Source organism: Harpia harpyja, chromosome 8 (assembly GCF_026419915.1).
Source record: "Harpia harpyja isolate bHarHar1 chromosome 8, bHarHar1 primary haplotype, whole genome shotgun sequence".
NCBI lineage: Eukaryota > Metazoa > Chordata > Aves > Accipitriformes > Accipitridae > Harpia > Harpia harpyja.
Genome location: NC_068947.1, coordinates 32,435,260 through 32,454,377, shown reverse-complemented (window position 1 = coordinate 32,454,377; position 19,118 = coordinate 32,435,260). Strand labels below are relative to the sequence as shown.

General features: G+C 36.7%; 1 protein-coding gene and 1 long non-coding RNA gene across 5 annotated transcripts in view; one reads left to right on the top strand and one right to left on the bottom strand.

Annotated features, from left to right (window-relative positions):
• Positions 1–19,118, top strand: part of ROBO1 (roundabout guidance receptor 1) — a 760,895-nt gene that overhangs the window by 189,700 nt on the left and 552,077 nt on the right. The gene's annotated exons all lie outside the window — the stretch shown is intronic.
• Positions 1,126–17,288, bottom strand: LOC128144891 (uncharacterized). The gene is made up of 2 exons (XR_008236255.1): positions 17,137–17,288; positions 1,126–1,310 (listed from the first exon to the last, which is right to left on the bottom strand). It is a non-coding gene; the product is annotated as an uncharacterized LOC128144891 (long non-coding RNA).

Sequence of the window (19,118 nt, the reverse complement as noted above, 5' to 3'; positions counted from 1 at the left end):
AATGCATTTGATAGTTTTCTATACATGCATTTAGATGGACCATCATCAGTCTTTAATTGTTCATTTCAGCAGTGCAAGGAAAAGGAAATGTAAAATTAGGAGAGAGGTCATAAGATAAACCTCAGATCCTGAACACAAAAACTACCATTTATGTAAGGCAAGGAGAATTCCGTTAAACTATGGATCTTAATTTTTACCATACACAAAGATATATGGAATTAGTTCATATTCCTCCTCAGTCACTGCAAGTAGTGCACTTTTCTGCACTAGCACTGTCACTTCTTTTTTAAGAAAGAATTGATAAAGATTTGTTTACATTACTACTGGAAAAAAAACCTAAATGAAAGGTGTTTACAGCAACAATTTCTGTAATGAATTCATCCACCAGATACAAATGGATGCATCTCAGCAGTAAATGGGTTTAAATTTATTTATTTATTTATTTTAATTTATCTATTTAATTGGCTAAAGATATGAGGCTTGATAATCATTTCTTAAGGATCCATTTACCACTTTTCTGCTTTATTCCAACTGTTAGTCCCCTTATGCACTCAGTAGTTCCTGCTGGTACCCCTTGTCCTATCAGGTGAGCTCAGTTTCTTCAGCCAGCTGGTTGAAAAGGAGTTAAGAGACCTCTGTAGCCCACCCTGGTCTCTGAGAAGTGCTCATTTATAGCTCGATCAGCCAGGACTGTTGTTCCATCTTGAGCCTGGAGTGATGCTTGTGTTAGCATTGCTGGGTCTTGAGCCAGATGCTAAATTGTTTTGCTCCAACATCCTGCTCAGTTCTTGTAGGAAGTTTGCCTATTTCTGCCTCTGGACTGGCTGCTCTATTTCACTGGAAGTTTTCTTTGAAAGTGTAAATGTCAGAGCCTGTAAAGGAGTCAGCGTTATTGCTGAGTGCCCCTATGATGAGAATCTCCCTTACTCACAGTGGCAGCCTCTACAGCTATTTTGTGACTTCCTGGCTCCTTTACAGGTAGGTAATGCTAGCAATAGGATAATGTATCACAGATAACATCTCTCCTGCAATGCAGCACCTTGTTTTCTGTTGAGTCTGAGGCATGCTAACCAACATAAAGGAAATGCTCTGACCAATGTAGGCCAAATCAAGGATTCATTTGGAGAAGTTACTAGATATGCTTTTATTCTATGAAATACAATCTTGTGAAAGGTAATATCGGTGGGATTACTCAAAATTTAAAAACAAGAACCCCAAACAAGACCACATGCCCTTTCACATGGATAAAGATTTGCAAGGAGATCTTCTGTTATGCCGGGAGGTACTCCATTATTTATTTCCTCTTCCCACTAGGACAAAAGATAGAAAGTTAAATATGCAACTAGAAGATGTTTCCTGAGAGATAAAATTATACCTTTGACTGAGTTTGTGAGGTATTTATAATGTTGGGAAGTGATTTTTCAAGGTTTTATGCAACCTGCTTTGTAGTCAGTAGTTCCTTTTTTCTTTTAATATTTCTTATGTAGTGATGACAGTGCTGCAAACCGTCAGTCAGGACTAGCTCATGCACGTCCTCCTGTCAGTATGTGTGTGGAGCACTGTGGAGATCTAATGGAGCAAGGCAACGAAATCAGAAGGCAAAGTCATCCCTGTATGACTTTGAAAAGTCACTTAGCCTTTTTAAACAGGAGCTGTCACAAGTGGACTCAGCTGCGCTCATTCCCCTTTGTTGTGTGCAGGAAAAGATCTGTGTATGTTAATCAACACCTCCACCTCTTGTGCTCTTGCTTCAAGTCTTGAAATTCCCATCAGCTCCTAGCTCATACTAACAACATAATTTAAACCTTTTCTCTTTCTTTTCTTTTTCATTTAGGAGTTTTCAACTCTCTTGTAGAGAGCAAGCATGCAGAGGAAAGCTTAAAAATTCAAGAGAATGCATTTTAGTCATAATCAGGAAACCAGAAAGCAAATTAGAACACAAGATCTGAACTGTATTTTTAAATCTTGTTATTTGAGAGGTCTTGGTTTTTAGTGTTATATTTTTATGTACTAATTATAATGAGTTATGTTTCTTTTGAATGACAAGCAAACGTTTAATACAAATCTTGCACAATTGTTTCATAAGAAACATAGAAAGTGCTTAGCTTCTGCATACTGTAAAATAATTTTGAAAACTTGAAAGTCCCTGAAAAGAAAAATCAAATTCCATTATCCCACTTAAATGAGAATAAGCTTAAGAAAGGTTAATTGCACTGTTCTGACTCCAGGCCATCTATCATCGTGTTGACAGAACATTTTCTTCCATGGTAGGAACAATGATAGGGCGTAGCAGTGATGATATAAATTGAATAGTCACTTTTTCATGTAGATGTATGCACTTGCAAAAATAATGCATTGGGATTCCCAAGTTGTGACAACGTAGGAAGTTGTGATTAGAAAAAATGGTGAGAAAGGGCTTGAAATGTTCGAGTATATTTCATTGACATGGAATACAGAACAAATTGTATTTAATAACCTCCTTTTAAAATTATTTCTAATTAGTGAGACATTTTGGCAGGTGCGCTTTCCTTTTTATCTTTGAAATTTTACCTTAATTTTTTTGACAGACTAGTCTCATAATGATTACAAAAGAAAAGACAAAGCACCTAGGTCATCTAATCTACAATTAACTCTGTTAATTTCCTGGAAGAATAAAAAAGATTGATGTAAAATGTTACACATCACATGCCTTTAGCCTCTGAGAATTTAGTACAAGTGAGAGAGATTTATCCTGTAATTATATAACTAAATGTGGTCCAAAAAAATAAAAGTGAATTTTCTACAGGGAAATGTTCTTGACTGCTGAAGAAATCTCTGATGATGTGCTTTAACTTCAGTCATTCTGTGTTTGTAGAATCATTTCAATGTTGTAATGGTGGAAGCAATGAGGAGAATGTTTATCCCAAATTCTGGACGACCAACATAACTTGGAGACAATTAAAAGTGCAAAATAAATAGCATAGAAGAAAACCATAATCACGCTAAAACTAAATAACAGCCCTGCTCTTTCTGAATGTCAGCTGCCTCTTCTCCTGTATCCTTGGAAAGTAAAGAGATACGGGCATGATCAAGGGGCTGCACCACGCATATTTCGTTTCTGATGTGCAGTTCTGCTCAGTGAATGCAAACCAACAGACCCCGTCTGTTCATGATGAAAGAGCTGCAGGTATCTATCACGCAGAGGAAGGCACTTTCTCATTTGAGCATATTCTTAAACCATTTGGAGGTTTTTAGATTAAAATCAACACGTTGAATTCTACCACTTTATTTTCTGGAACCATGTAGATCTGCCCAGAGCGCTGATGTAACATCCTCCAGGTGTGAAATCCCATGAAATCAGAAGGTCCCAGAATGCTGCAGTGGTTTAAGTTTACCTTGACTTTGGTGTGACACCTTGCCTAACATGGGATTTATAGCAATCAAATCCTCAGGAACCAAACCCATGACTAATTGTGTGGCAAATTTTATATTGCAGAAAAGTTTTGCAGTTTCAGCCAGAGACAAATCATTAGTAGAATGATATATTCAAAAGGAAACCATGATGCAACTCTGTTTTCTGTTGAAGGCAGCATTAAAAAATTCCTGTTGCTTTTGGCAAGATCAGTTAGATCTACACTGAGTGCCTCTCAAAATCCTAGTTTAGATGCTTTAGCCACACTGGCCAAAACTTACCAGATCTGTTCAAACTCACCATGACCAGCAGCTAATGTTCCCAAGGGTATTTGCAAGAGCGTCAGTGTCAAACACTGTCCCTTAATTTTATGCATATGGCTTATTTACGTGTGGGATGCTGTATCCTTTTGTCTTTCTAATCTTCCTGGTCTCTGTCAGAGGAACGAAAGGACTCCAGTTTTTCACTACCATGTTCTCGTAAATTCTTTGTAAGGGTAGCATTACAGTGTAACACTGAGGGCTTTATTAGCCTCTAAGATTCCTTTTAAGTTGTCATCCAGTGGATACGGAAGATTGGATCTTCTAATAGGAACAGCCAAGGCAGACAGTAAAACTTACTCTTTCCCATTATTTTCTTTATTAACCACAAACACTTTTGTCTCCACCGCAGTGTTCAAGCCCCGACTCCATTTCTGTTTTTCCTGAAGTATTACTTTTCTCAACTCGTTTACGTTACACTATTCATCAATCCATTCCCTATATTACTTTGCAAACACAGTAAGAATCAAGCTCATCCAGAAGAAACGAGTGGCATCTGTTGCAAGGTATTACTTGTCACTGGGGAAAAAAAAAAGCAAACAACAAACTCCTTATGCCATAAATTGTTGGCTTACGATACAGGGAAGCACCTTTAGGAAACACTAGCTGTGGGCAGATATTTGGATGATAAACTAGGGAATGAAAGTAAGCTAACTAAAAAAGTCACCGTAGATTTTTAAGTGTCTGTTACTAAATGACAAGCATGTAGCTATAGATAAGTAACAGGTGTTTTTTTGCAGTGCTGAATGCTTTCTGGAGCTCCTTTAGACAATCCCCCCCCAAAAAAATTGTTTCAAAAATGAAAATTCAAGGTATGTTTGTGCAAACATACATTGCTTTGAAGATTTGTGCCAAAAGTGTGGATTTGTGTGGCACTTCTGGTTTTTTTTGTTTCCCTTCTGCCATTTACATGTTCATCCAAGGCACAGAAACAATCCCAAGCAAAAATAGTAAATATTTGAAGACACAGTTAAAATTTGGACACTAAATACCTAAAAATATTTTGTGAACATAAGGAGTTCATAAAGCAGAGAAAAAGGGCATTTGTTTAATAATGCTCATAAACACTACCAGTTTACACAAAATTACTGAACTTTAGATGGGTAAAATCAGTAGGCAAAACCTGATGCGCACCCTCACACACATGCAGACAGCCACAGAGGAGAAGAGATGCAAGTGTTAAACAAAGGTGCATCTCCACCAGTCTCTCAAACAATCCCAACAATAGTAACAAAACCCTAGCAGAAGGTCAGGCAAAAAGTTTTTACTGCTGCTTGTTCTTTTTTCATTTACTAGGCATTGCTGAATAGGGATTATGGATTCTGTCCACAAATTTCAACACACACTTCTATTTTTCCTCCACCTCTGTGTGACACTTTTTTTTATCAGCACTGGAACATATACCAGTGAGCTTGAAGTACCGTGACAGCTAACAGGCAGGCTGAATAAATTGTTGCTGTGTGCCTGGGGGTCTACATTTCTCTGACTCCATCTCTTTTCTTTTTCGCCTGTCCCCATTCCTCTCCCTCCCCTTCCCCTCTCCTCCCCTCATTTCCCTGTCCTGTCAGCTGTTGCAGAATTCCATTTTTAATGTGTCGTCTGCAACGTGTACAAGACTCTGTGCATAAGCAGGCTTGTCTTCGTAATCATACATTGCCCTTCTAGTAGCACACATTGCAATAGCAACAAGAATATTTTAATATTCGTAGCAAGGTATTTTACATGCACAGGGTTTGGAGGTCTTGTGCTGCCTAATACTGTATTCTTTTAATTATCAAATTCACTTCAGTGTATGTGACGTTAGTAAACCAGGCAGTTGTGCCTTGGCTTTGTTCTGGATTGTCCATTTGATCACATCATGCTTTAAGGACTCTATTTGCCAGCAAATAGGGGTTGCCCCTTTGACCTTAAAGAAGAATATTGTCCCTTCGCACTGCAGTAATGACTGCTTTTTCCCACATGCCCAGAAGGATGGAGCTTAAGAACTGTATTCCTAGTAGATTATACTGACAGGCAGTAACTCTCTGGTGCATATGTTATAGTATTGCTGGCTTACAATTGCATTTTTTTTTCTCTTTGAGTGAATATAATGTTGAGTTCGGGTTTCTCTTTGCTGTGGCATGCTATATTCACAACTTACAAAGATGTGGATGTGGTCATTAAAAGAATTTTCAATTTGTTTCGATTTATCACATCAGGACCTTTCAGAATTTGCATGGTGTGTCATGTAGCTGGAACCGAATAACTCACTGACAAAGACCCGGATTCTTAATTACTAGAGTTTCTACCCTTTCTGTAGAGATGGACAGGGGGAAGAGTGAGAGGGAGGGTGTCTATGGCACTGAAATATTTTAAAGGTCAAGAGCTTTTTGTGCAGCATGACTAAGTGCAGACTCAGAAGCTGGGCATAAACTGTTGGTCGGTACTGTCGCTTGTTTGCTTTGGCCCAGAGCCTGTGCAGGCCACTTGTGAATGTTTTCAGTGTGGGATATCTGGTGCTGATCTCTTCCCAGGCTCGAGGTACCCAGCCTGGGGGAAGGAGAATACCCTCGAAGGTGTTAAAGAAGTGTCATTCCTCCTCCAGAAGTTCCTGATCCATGGCCCAAGTGTGCATATGAGCATGGGGGTGGTGGGGACAGGCTGAGCTCAGACCTGAATTTGGCTGGTGGAAGTGACTGACTGAAGTTGACTAACCAAAGTGACCTGTAAGGTTTCCCCCTTGTTGACTTAGAAACAAAAGACACGACAACCAAATGGCAAAGTAGTTGCTGCCCTCATCTTTCTGTCCTTGTGAAGCTGAATAAGCTGCATGTCAAGCAGCCACTGAACTGCTCACAGTACACTTTCTTATTGAAACACTGGACTGTAAATTGTGACATCTATGATCTGATTAATTTTTGGCTCAGGTGTCAGGCAGAAGAGATGGATGAAGGTCATGGGAAATAAACTGATAAGCTTCCCTGTAGTAACCCATCTTCCCTCATAAATACAATTCTTGGGCTTTTTCTTGTCCAGGACTGACTAATGACTTGAAAAAGGCACTTCTGCTTTCTATGGACAGATATTAACTAGTTCACTATATCCCTGAGCTATATGTTGTAATGTAATTTCTGGAGAGCACAAAGATTAATTTCAGTGCTAGTTACATTTCATAATGAACTCTTAGAAAGTACAGTTTTGACATTCCTGACTTCTGTGATGTATCAATTCAAAACCTCATTTGTCTTGACTGAATTTATGGTATGTGGTAATTTGAGAGAGATCATCTCTCTTTTATCAACTATGCTTTTATCACTTTACTGTCACCTTTACCATTTTATCTTCTGTACTCTGTAATTTATATTGAAAACAGAAATTGTTTTCTGTAAGAGAACTATATCTATAGGATATTTTCAAGACTTCTATTTCATTTTTTGGACATTAAGTCAGTTATACAGTAGGCACTCTGTGAGGTCTGAGTTTTTTTCAGGACTGACAGTATCAATCCACCTGAAGTTTCCACTTATAATCCGCTGAGGACTATCTGTGGGCAGATGTATGTGCTTATCCTCCATCTTGTTTCTGGAGAAATATTTTTAATTATTTGCTACAGAACATACACTAAAAATATTGGTAAGGGGCATATTTATTTATGTATTTGCTAGCTTTGCTGTGAGAATTAGTCCACTTAAGTCTCACATCTGAATAGCATCATTTATAAGGGTTAAATTTTAGAATTCTTAATGAAGCAGAACTTAAAATTCAAAGGCAATATTTAATACAATTGTAATAGGAATGTGTTTTGTTAGTATATTGTTCATTGTAAACCTCACTAAATTAGAATTAGCACCTGCTTTAGGAACAATGAGGACTGTAACACATTCTCCTGTATTAAATTAGTTGGAGGAGGATATCAGTAACAAGGGCCATGGATGAGGTTTCTGCTGGAAAAATTAATTTAGAAAAAATAGTAAATCAGATTGAAGTTAGAGTAAACAATATTGCTTTTAAAACTTTCTTGATAAACAAAGACATTAGATGCATTATTGTAAACTACTACTATATTATGTTGTCTTTAATTGGAACATATAGAAAATTTCAGAAGGATGATCTAGTGAAATATGCCTACAATTATATTCAAAAAACTGCATCTTGTTTCCTTAGCATGCACATTAATGAGACAAAAGCATTAAAGGACTGTCGTATTTAAAGTAAGAGAAAACTACTTCAGCATGTTTAGTGATCTGCTTTAAACCTTTCCATAATTTTGCAGCTGTCTGTGATTCTTATAGAATACAGAAAATTACTAATCTAACAAGTGCCAAATTAATAAACATTATTGTCGCCTTTGTTTTGGCAACGGCCACGTCCGGCTGAGACGGCACAGAGGCACTACATCCCACCTCTGGGCCAAAGAGCACAGACACCAATATGAGGATGCTACAAATTGCGTTTATTCAAAGCAAACAGCATCTTATATAGGGTCTTACTTCGTTTCCACCTACTTGCGTTACGCGGTAGCTCTGTCATGAGGAGGGTGTTACCTTATCTTTCCGTACCACCGCGAGATCTTCCGTGCGCCAGTCCCTACACATTATGTTATAAATTTCATCACACAAGTTTTAAGTGCTTGAGATTCCTATTGGATCTTTCTAAAATGAGTAGAGATTACATTAACCCCCAGCAGTCATTATTAAAAGAAAACTGGAACAATCTAAAACTTTAAAATAAATTACATTCTCATTTTTATACATTGCTTAAGTTTGTCAAAACAAGTTTATGGTTTTTTCCCTTGAGGGAAGAAATACTATATTTTAGGATTTTGATAGCATTATATCATATTTTGATATTAACACTTCAACATTAGCTAGGATTTTTATTACATGCATATTTTCTGGAATTTATCATTCCTGAGTAGAGCAGTGCTTTGTTTCTTTCCCCAGTCATCTGATTTAAAGATCTTTTTGAGACACTGACTATTCTTTTCTCAGAGTCTTTGTCTAAATTCTATATGAGCCAATGCAAAAATTTCCATCAACCTCCACATGGCTAAATTACCTCTAAGGGTGTAGTATTCTGTGAGGATATTTTTGTGACTGTAAGCTACATAATTCGTTCGGGGTGGGGGGAGCTTCACAGCTTTGCACCATCTTGATTGCACCATCTCTGCTTTCAAAATGTTTGTCTAGTGTTTTTTAAGCAAGAGAAGTTTAGTTGAAGCTAAACAGAATTTCATTCAACAGAAAAAGAACTTGAACCTGGTTCCATAGTGTTGGAAGTTTGACGTATTTTATTTTGGATCATTCTCTTTGAAGTTCAAGTTTTATTATGACTTTATAACTCTCCAATTTCCTTAATTTTAAGAGAATGAGGGAGAGAGAGTGAGGAAAAAAACCTTTGGATTAGTATTAATTTTTAAGATGGTTGAATTGGTTTTGACACCGTATGAGTTAGAAACAACTTAAAATACTCAATGTGAGCATTTTGTGATATTTAAATCCTACTACCTCATCTAAAAATTTCTTTGGAGTTTTATTATGTGCCTGAGAGCCATAAGATATCCTCAAATCTCCTCCGCAGATCTCTGACATCTGGTTTTATTTTTGTGTTTATGGGTCTAGGAGCAGCCCCCATGGCTAATTGAAGACTTGCTGCTGTGTTCCCTTTCTCCAGAAGGAGGTGGATGACCCAACCTCCACTGTGTGGCTGGAGCAAAGATTAATAGAATTAGTCCAAAGTGATATTATTCAGCATATATGGTATTCTAATAAAATTAAGACTGGAGAGATGCATTGTAGAGCATACACCGGTATTAATTAGTGATAGCTGCAATAACACACCTCATTCAATACATACTGAGTATAAGAACCTAATACTTTTACACTAGTAAAAAGAGGAAATGTTCAATCTTTGCAAATGTTATAATTCCTAACTGGTAATTATTCTATTTCATAGTTAATCTGAGATTGCAAAATCAGGAATAAAAATAAATTCAGTGTATCCCATTCAATTTTTTTAAAAAACATTTGAGCAAGCAAACCATATACACATTTCTCAGAACAAAATGTAGAGTGAGGTCATAGTTTCAGTGATGAAAAACTTTACTAAACTTACGTTGAAACTATTGGACTGTCATTTTGTACAGTATACAATAGAGATATTTTAAAGGCTGTAATAAATTTTATGTAGTCTCACTCCTGTCTAGTGAGTAATGTATATATACCTATGTATTCTGCTTTATTTGTCAAGACCCATGACAAAGGAATTATGTTATAGTTTTGAGTAAATAATACTGCTTTTAAAAGTTTCTTGGTAAACAAAGCTACAAGCATTAGATAGACTATTGTAAATTATTTCATTTTTATATTGTGTTTAATTATAGACTATTATAATTATAGCCACGTAGACTATTTCAGAAACAAGTTCTGATGTAGAATGTCTAACAGAATTTTATTTCAAAGAATTCCCATAAAAAGAGTACTAAACAACAAATTTCACCTTCTGGATTTCAGGCAAATTAAATGACAAAAATAAGCAGGTTTTAAGCAGATGAATCTTCGGTATTTCAATCATGAAGAGAAAAAAATCTTGTAATTTTAGCTTTAATTTTTTTGACCATTTTGTAAATTAAAAAAAAATGTTCAGACAGGAGTGGCAAGCACACTGCAACTGATCTCACTGGAGTAGAGATCACTTTTTTATGTGAGGAACTTGGTTTAGAAAGTCATTGTGATACTGTATTTTAAGTTTCTTGGCTCTCAGACCTCACATTTCCTATCCTTTTTTGCCAAAGACTATTTGGAATAGTTTATCAGCTTCACAGCTTGAGCAAAGTGCCTGAGAAAAATCAGACCAAAAATAGATCTTTTTTTTCTACTGATTTTTTTTCTTTTCCATTTGATTTTCATTTTAATTTATAATATTACAACTTTTCTTCATTCTTCATTAATCCTTCTTACCATTTTACTTTTAAAATTCTGCCTTATGATTTTCTTCTCTACAGTTCCTTTCTCTGTGCTTGAAGGAATAGCATGTTCTTGTGCTTTTTTTTCATGAGGAGTTGGAGAAATTCATAAGATTCAAAGAAGAATAAAAGAAAATCTGGGTGTTCTGCTGCCAGAACCAGAAATCTTGCATGGAGTACTATTTCAAGAGTAAAAACTGGGAGGGTGGTTTTGAAGGAACTGTCTGCTGGCACAGAAACACAGAATAAAAGATTTGGCTCCTGAAACTATTCATATGCACTCTAGAAAATTTAAAAACCATTACCTCTCCTTTTCAAGACTGGTGAAAAATTCTGAAATTACTGGAAAAAGTTGACTATTTCCAAGTGCATATGTTCCTGTTTGACAAATTGTACCATTTGTCTATGTATAAATTAGACTTTTATTCTAATGAATTGTGGTTTGCCAATAAAAATGAAATATGTGCTACAATTATAAAATGCTGATGCAGAACTTCACAAGTTAATTCAAGGCCAAATATTTATTCATCAACATATGGTGGTTCACGTTCAAAAGCACATGCTTCTATGCCAGAACAAATTTTATCCAGAGGTCTAAATCAATACTTTTGCAAATACTAATTGATCAATTGTTGTGTGGTTGTCGTGGTTTAACCCCAGCCAGCAACTAAACACCACGCAGCCGCTCACTCACTCCCCCCTACCCAGTGGGATGGGGGAGAAAATCGGGAGAAGAAGCAAAACCCGTGGGTTGAGATAAGAACGGTTTAATAGAACAGAAAAGAAGAAACTAATAATGATAATGATAACACTAATAAAATGACAACAGCAATAATGAAAGGATTGGAATGTACAAATGATACGCAGTGCAATTGCTCACCACCCGCCGACCGACACCCAGCCAGTCCCCCGAGCGGCGAATCCCTGCCCCCCACTTCCCCGTTTCTGTACTGGATGGGACGTCACATGGTATGGAATACACCGTTGGCCAGTTTGGGTCAGGTGCCCTGGCTGTGTCCTGTGCCAACTTCTTGTGCCCCTCCAGCTTTCTCACTGGCTGGGCATGAGAAGCTGAAAAATCCTTGACATTAGTCTAAACACTACTGAGCAACAACTGAAAACATCAGTGTTATCAACATTCTTCGCTCTGAACTCAAAACATAGCACTGTACCAGCTACTAGGAAGACAGTTAACTCTATCCCAGCTGAAACCAGGACAGTGGTACACAAGAAAAAAATGTTGCCATATATCAAAGGAATATTTACAGGTTTGGTGAATCCTTACCTTTGAATTTTAAACTAACAGAGTCAAGTCTGCATTTGACAGCAAAGGATTTAGAAGGCATGCCCTAAGCCTTTCACGTCTCAGCATTGTAGTGTGAAAAAATGTTTCATTTTAAGTATGACTAATAATCTTCATAATGCCTACAGTCACTTGTCGTAGCCTTTGTTTCAGCTGGCTACATACTTTGGGTCCAAATGTTCTTAGATTTGTTTGATTATTTAAATCCAATACCAATGAAAATTGTTTTTTCTTCATGTTAGAATTCTGTTGGTTAAAATTAATCTGGCTATATTGGTGCCAGTCATAATTACTAGTATTTGCTTTAACAGCAGTTGATACAGTGACATCTACAGTCTTAATTTTATTAAACAAAACATAAAAAGGTGTTTTAAAAAACAGTTTTCAAAACTGATTGCTTTCCAGACTCTCTTTGGGGTTAACTTTAAAAAGCCAATATGATGAGCTTGAGTTAGTCATGAAATAAAGTTCAGACATTTCCCTGTAGCTGCAAATTTAATAGACTGTTTTATTACTCTGTTAAGTACTGAGTAAATTGTCCTTTGGTTAAAACTCCTGCTGATTTCGAGAAAAATTTGAGTTCCTTCTTCCTACTTCTTCTTTCAGGTGTTTTGTTCGTTTGTTTGTTTGTTTGGGGTTTTTTTCCCCCCTCTTTTTCTTTTGTACTATTTTCTAAACTGTGACATAGCAAGTTACAGTTCCTAATTCCTGGTCTACATTGCATTACATAATGAGCACAGTAAGCATGGTAATATATGAAGCAATTACATACATCTCAGAATCATGAAATTAAAATATATCTAATTCAAAACAAATCAAGCAACAATGCAGATTACAAATATAAAGTTACTCTAGGGATTTCTGTGTATACACTGCACAGTTTTGCTGTGTGCTAACACTTGAGATTCAGTAAATGGACGTCACAGAGTGAAACTGCCAACATATGTTGTAAGCAGAGAATTATGTCATGTAGTGTTAAGGCTAATAGGCTAAATTACAGATAAATGGTAATGGATCCACAGGTGGCCTTACAATGCCTGCTATGAAGTGTAGCAGCTAGTTAGAGGAGAAGCAATCACCTTACAAAACAAGACGTTAGGTATTTGCTTCATTTTATTCTCCATCTATTTCCTTGCTATAAACAAATAGTAAATACATATCCTAATATATATTGCATATATACATACATATGTAAGGATATATAGAAAGCCATGAAAAAGTCTTGAACCACTCCAAAGAGAGAAAAACAACAAATTGTTAAAGAATCCCTAGAAAGTTAGAATGAGGGGGACGGGTTTGTTAATTCAATTGAGGACGACTCTTTCTGTAAAAAGATCCTCTAAATGTGTAGTCTGATAAACCAATCAACTTTATGTTAAATGAATAAATTATTTAAATAAACTGAACTGGCATAACTGAAGCTATGCCATGTGACTTGTCCAAGTTGTCCGGTTACATGTGTGCTATGTGAAGAAGTGTAGAGGATGGAGAGGAGGAGGAGAAAATGAGAAGGAAGATGAGGGAATGAAAGCAAGGGTGAGCAAACGGAAGAGCTCTGTGCTGTTCTTACAGGGTTCTCTCTCCCCTGTTTCCTTGTTTCCAGATGTCATAGTGATTTATGTGGGATCAAAATCTGCCCTGAGTTTTGTGAACCAAATGCTTTTGATTTCTGTGGAGTTTATTTACATCAGAGTTGACTGCGGCTTCTCTTTGACTGATTTTTTTTTTTTTTTAACTTAAATTAATTAATAAAATCCCACTGCACAGCAAAAGCTAATGGTAGGTCTTGGAAGATGGTGGGAGAAAAAACACTTTTAGAGGCAGAGGTTCACTCCAAAACCAATGTGAATGTTAAAGGTGATCCTGTACAGCAGGCTGAGATTCATTTATACAATGTACATTGAGTGTATCTAAAACCCCCCAAAATACTTTTGAGCCAGCCCTCTGGGTTCGTATTAGATATTTTGAGCCAAATTGCAGCAGTCCACAGTGGAGAGAAGGAAATGAGGAGTGGGAGTCAGCCAGGAATGCCGCACAAAAAAGCATATTCAGGCTGTTTTCAGTATGAGCTTCCATCAGACCATCCGCTGCCACGCTGTCAGCCCGGAGCCTGCGTGGGTGCCTGCCCATCCCAAGGACTGCCACTCACACTTTGCACTTACTCACCTCTTCCGTGGCACTCTTGGTCTTTATTTTTGCTAACGTCAAGTCATCAGTTTGAGAAGACTGTAGTACTTTCTTTGCAAGGCACAGGAGGCTGTCATACTGCATACTTCTACAGGCTTCTTTTTTACAGACTACAGGTTCCCTATTAAGTCTGCAGTGCAAATGCACTATATGCAAACCCAGTAAATTTTAGAGGTTAATTTTTACTCTTTTCAAAAACCTTCCATGTTATACCATAACATATGCAAATATACTTTGGTTTTCTGGTAATCCTTAATAGTCATATCATTTTTATACTTTAAAAATTAGTCTTTTATCTGGAAAGCTAACAGTATTTCTATGACTGCTAATATTTTTAACATCTGATCAAAATACAAAAAAGGGAGTGGTTTTGGATTTTTTTAAAAATGGGTTTTTTTACAGACTCTTGTAAATTTGAAACTATTGTCTTAACTGGCCTGTCTGAGAAAGTCACGTTAACAGCTTTCATCCTTAAAATAGCTCTGACTGCACCTAGAATAGCTGTCAACAGGGCAGAAATCTGTGAAATATATCAGACAACAGGTCCACATGTAAGTGAGAAGCAAATGTGTTAACTTAGCTAACATGGAGAATCAAACAATCAGGAAAAAAAAAGAGGAAAAGAAAAGAAGAGGAATAGACTAGACTTACTAATTAGAGAAAAATTAGGTTTTCTGTGGGAAGCAACACCTGCAGGCACCGAAACCATTTTACAGCATTCAGGTTGCATTCATTTTCATATACAGGGATTTATACTGATAACTCTAGAAGGTGATACTCATCATTCCCATCTTATGAGAAAGTATGATAATCACTCTCTCATCTTCCCTTACTAAAGTTGACCTTTTTTCATTTTATTTTGATGATTATTACTTGTTTTTGTGTTAATATATCTATCTTATCTGTAAAAAAAAGGCTGCTGGCAAATTACGTTACTACAGAGCTCTGCCTCTCAAAAATTCATCTTTTCCATAGCATAATTTAGCCCTGTTTCATCCTGGTATTAGTATGGAGAATTTGATTATTATAGCCACACTGTTTTGTTAAAACCACATCTTTCACTTAAATGTACAATTTTTTATTCCCATAACAAACTCCTACCAATAATGAAAGGTGCATTTTCATTTTATGGGTGTTTCATTTTTTTTCAAAAAGGAAAATGGTCAGGATTAAATGTCTCCAAAGTGTGATTTGATAATCTTTAAAACAGTCACTTGGATGTTTCCAGTTATTTCCTAGTTATTTCACATGCATTTTCAATGATTTCCCAAGTTAATGCTTCTCTTTATGATAGATAAAAATGGTAACATGAACCCAAATCTTAAGCAAGCCTTACAGTGGCATATAAGAAATTTCATCTAACAGATGACAAAAGCTTCTGTGCATTAATTGAGTCAGAGCTTATATTGGAAGCAGTTACTAAATACTATGAGAAAAGTATTGATTTTATTAGTGAAGTTATTAATTTCAAGTAGCTCATATGCTTCAGAATGTTTATTATCCTGTGTCTTAGTTACTGTGATATCATTCTAAACACAACTATATTATACTGGTGATTTTCTGGATTAGGAAGCACGGAACTCATTAAAAACACATACTTCTGTCATTGGGCTGATTTCCATTAATGCATCTGTGTATGGTATCACAACATGAAACTTAAAGTGAAATGCTGCCCTGAATCAGCTATAAAAGTATTTTTTAGTTGGATATATAAACAGAATCCAGGCACAGTGGCCTATGTTCTCAGTAGCTCTATATCCCAACCCATAGAGAAACATATTTGTATTATATTTCACTTGAACGTAGAGCTGGCATGAGATTTTAGATGGTAATTTTAGCCCCATGCTCTTCATGACATATCAGCTAGTGGTGAGACTTTTTTATTTCCATACATCTATTAAGGATACGACATTTTTAATTCCATCAGCTCAAGGCTTAAATTAGAGTTTGAGGTAAATGTTTTCATTTAGCTTATTGATTCTGTTCCAATTTAGGAGATTACCCCATAGCTGTAATTCACCCAAAGAATCTCACTGGGGAGATTTTCAAAGGCACAGATAGAAGTCAGACCACTAACTTCCATTGACTGCTGAAAATGGTATTACTGCCTTCTCTCTGGATACACAGAAACCCAGTTCCCATTGTTCTCTTAATAGGAATGAGCATTCATCTTTCTCAAGTAGGCTTTGAAAATGTTGATCAAAGCAGAGGAGGCCAGATGCTCACAGTTTGTTATAGTTCTGCTATGGTCAGTGAATTATTTGCACCATTTGGGACATAAGCCATATCACTGCTAAAATGATTATAAGTTACTTAGTCTCCTAATAACAAAATTCAACATTGAAGAATGAAGTTTTCCCAGATAAAATGGAAAAAATAAAAAACGGGTTTTTTTAAAAAATCAATTCATTAACACTAATGCAATTGCCTGTTAAACTTGTCTTTCAACTGGGATTTTTTTTTATTAGGCTGTGAATCATTGACCTTCACTCTTGTTCTGAAGATCAGTATGGAGGCACGGCAGAGGAAATGCCCTCACCTGCTTGGATAAAGATAGTGTAATGCCTTCACTGCATTGCAATTTAGATTGGAATATTGTTGGCAGATGCAGAAGAAGTGCATCCAGACTCTTATACCTGCTTTTACACATTTTGTCACAATTCCTCTTCTCCGCTCATCTGCCAAAATAGTTCCCCATGCTTCTGGTACCACCCACCCCAGGAAAAATTAGCTGATTTTGTATTCCAGCTTCATGCCCCATTCAGCGAGCATGTGTAGAAAGCAATTTCTTTTCTTAAATGAACAGAATGAATACCAGGAATATCTCCATCTTCTGGGATGAATTTCATTGGGTTTTATATACTTGGTAGGCTGGCTCCAGTTTCTAGCTTTTTGAGCTGAAATGTAGAACAGGGCCAGTGTACAAGGTACATTGCATTTTCATCTCATATCACCTACTCAAAATCAGCTGCTGAGATAATGCCACCCTCACCTTGGTTTCTCATCATCAGTTATTCATTTGTGTTGGCACAGTTCTCAGTCCAACTACCTTTCCTTTGCAGCTCTTCTATGTGGTACCTCATTGCTGAGTAGGGGTTGGTTAACTGGAGATACAGGAGGAGGTGAGGAACGACAAGCAGAGGGTATACTGGAAAAAAAGATAGTACACTGAGGTGGAGAATGAAGAAGTCAGAGCTAGGTAGAAAGGAAAATAAGATTTCAGTAAAGAGCAATTAGCAAAAAGGGAAGAAATCTTAAAAGCATAAATAATAAGAAAAAATGTGACAAGCTTTGTCTTTGATCTTGCAATCATAAAATGTCCAGATCTTCCCTGAATGCTTTCTTGAAACCCACTAACATTATATTTTAAATGTGTGAGAAAAAGTAAATATAGAAATGCAAATTAGGCCTGACAGATTAGCCTAACAATCATTTTTTGAAAAACAGAAGGCCGACCACAGTTTAGCAGTTTATTTTGAGAGCTGTGTAGGATGGCATATTTTTACATTAAAAAATATTCATTTTAGTTTTCTTGTGTTTATTTTTGCCTAAGCATATCCTTATGATTCTTCAGCACTCAGTAAACACTCCTACATTTGCCTGAATTAATAGGATAAAGATTACCAGTTTGTTAGAATAGATAATGATAAATGACTTGCATACAGTAAATGTGTTTCGGACATGTTTAATCCATAAGTTTGATGTTAAAAGCATCAACGTTCTTATAAAATTTTACTATCAACATGATCTGGGAAGCATTCTTGCGGTAGTCTCATATGGCTTCTCATTTATGCTAACTTAAACACTGGCTATGCTGAAATACCAGTTCACACAGAACTGTGTAGTCCTGTTACTTGTACAGTCACACATAAAAATCCTAAATAATCATTATAAGAAGGCATGCTATGGCTGCTGCTTTGGGGTCAAAACAGCAAGAGACATGCTATGGCTGCTGCTTTGGGGTCAAAACAGTAAGAGACAGAGTGCCTTTAAAAGACTGAAGTGCCATGGTGTAAGGGTCCCGAGAGCTCTTGAGGTGTACTCAGGTTTTTTGCTGATTTAGTGCCAGAGCTAAGAAGGGATATTGAGATGTGAAAGTCATGCTTTCTTTACTAATGGTGTGTTGGGATTCAGAGTCTGCTGGTACTTTTTGCTTTTAAAGAAGAAGTAATTTTGTATTGTGTAGAAGCTATTTGTGGCTGTAGAAGGAGAAGGTACAGGAAGGAACTTGAGTTGGTAGCCTACGATAGCATCAGCATCACTCAGATACCCTGGCTCAGCTGGGGTTGGGGTGCCCTGCTCTTCTGGTCCTTAGCTGTTTGGTTGTAGGGTTGGGTTGGGGTTTTTTTTTTTGGGGGGGGGGGTTAATAGTGACTGTAAATGCATAAACTCCCCTGGGATGCCATGGTATGAAGGGTAAATTAGCCACCTCCAGCTCAAATAGCAGCCATTTTCTCATGTAGACTTTAGCCAGTTACAATGTCTCAGATGTCTAGGTTGCTTAGGAAGGCTGATATTTTACCTGAGTGCAAGTTTGGAGATATCTCGTAGGAACTTACTTTGCATTCTTAACAACAAGAACAAAACCCCTTCTCTATTACATGTTTATGGGTCAGTTTTTCTTTGCTTTACTTCCTGATGGATTTAAAGTGTCTTTTGCAAAGAAAAAGTTATGTGTTATAAGAAAAAAAAATTAAGTCATAATTCTTGCTTCCCTCGTACTAGTTAAGCCAACAATGTGGAATTCCTCATAAAAGACACAGTAGTTGCTGACATAGCTTTACAGACTTTGTCTAATGCCTACTCTTCTGCAGCCAGATGGAAAAAATAAGTCCGGTAATATTCTTTGATCTCTGTATGTGTTTTGAAGTCTCTTTTATAGTTGATAGCCACAGACCCTTGCACTTAGAAAGACTAAATAATAAAAATCTGTGTTACCTTGAGGGCATGAGGATAGTTGGCAAATTGATAAGG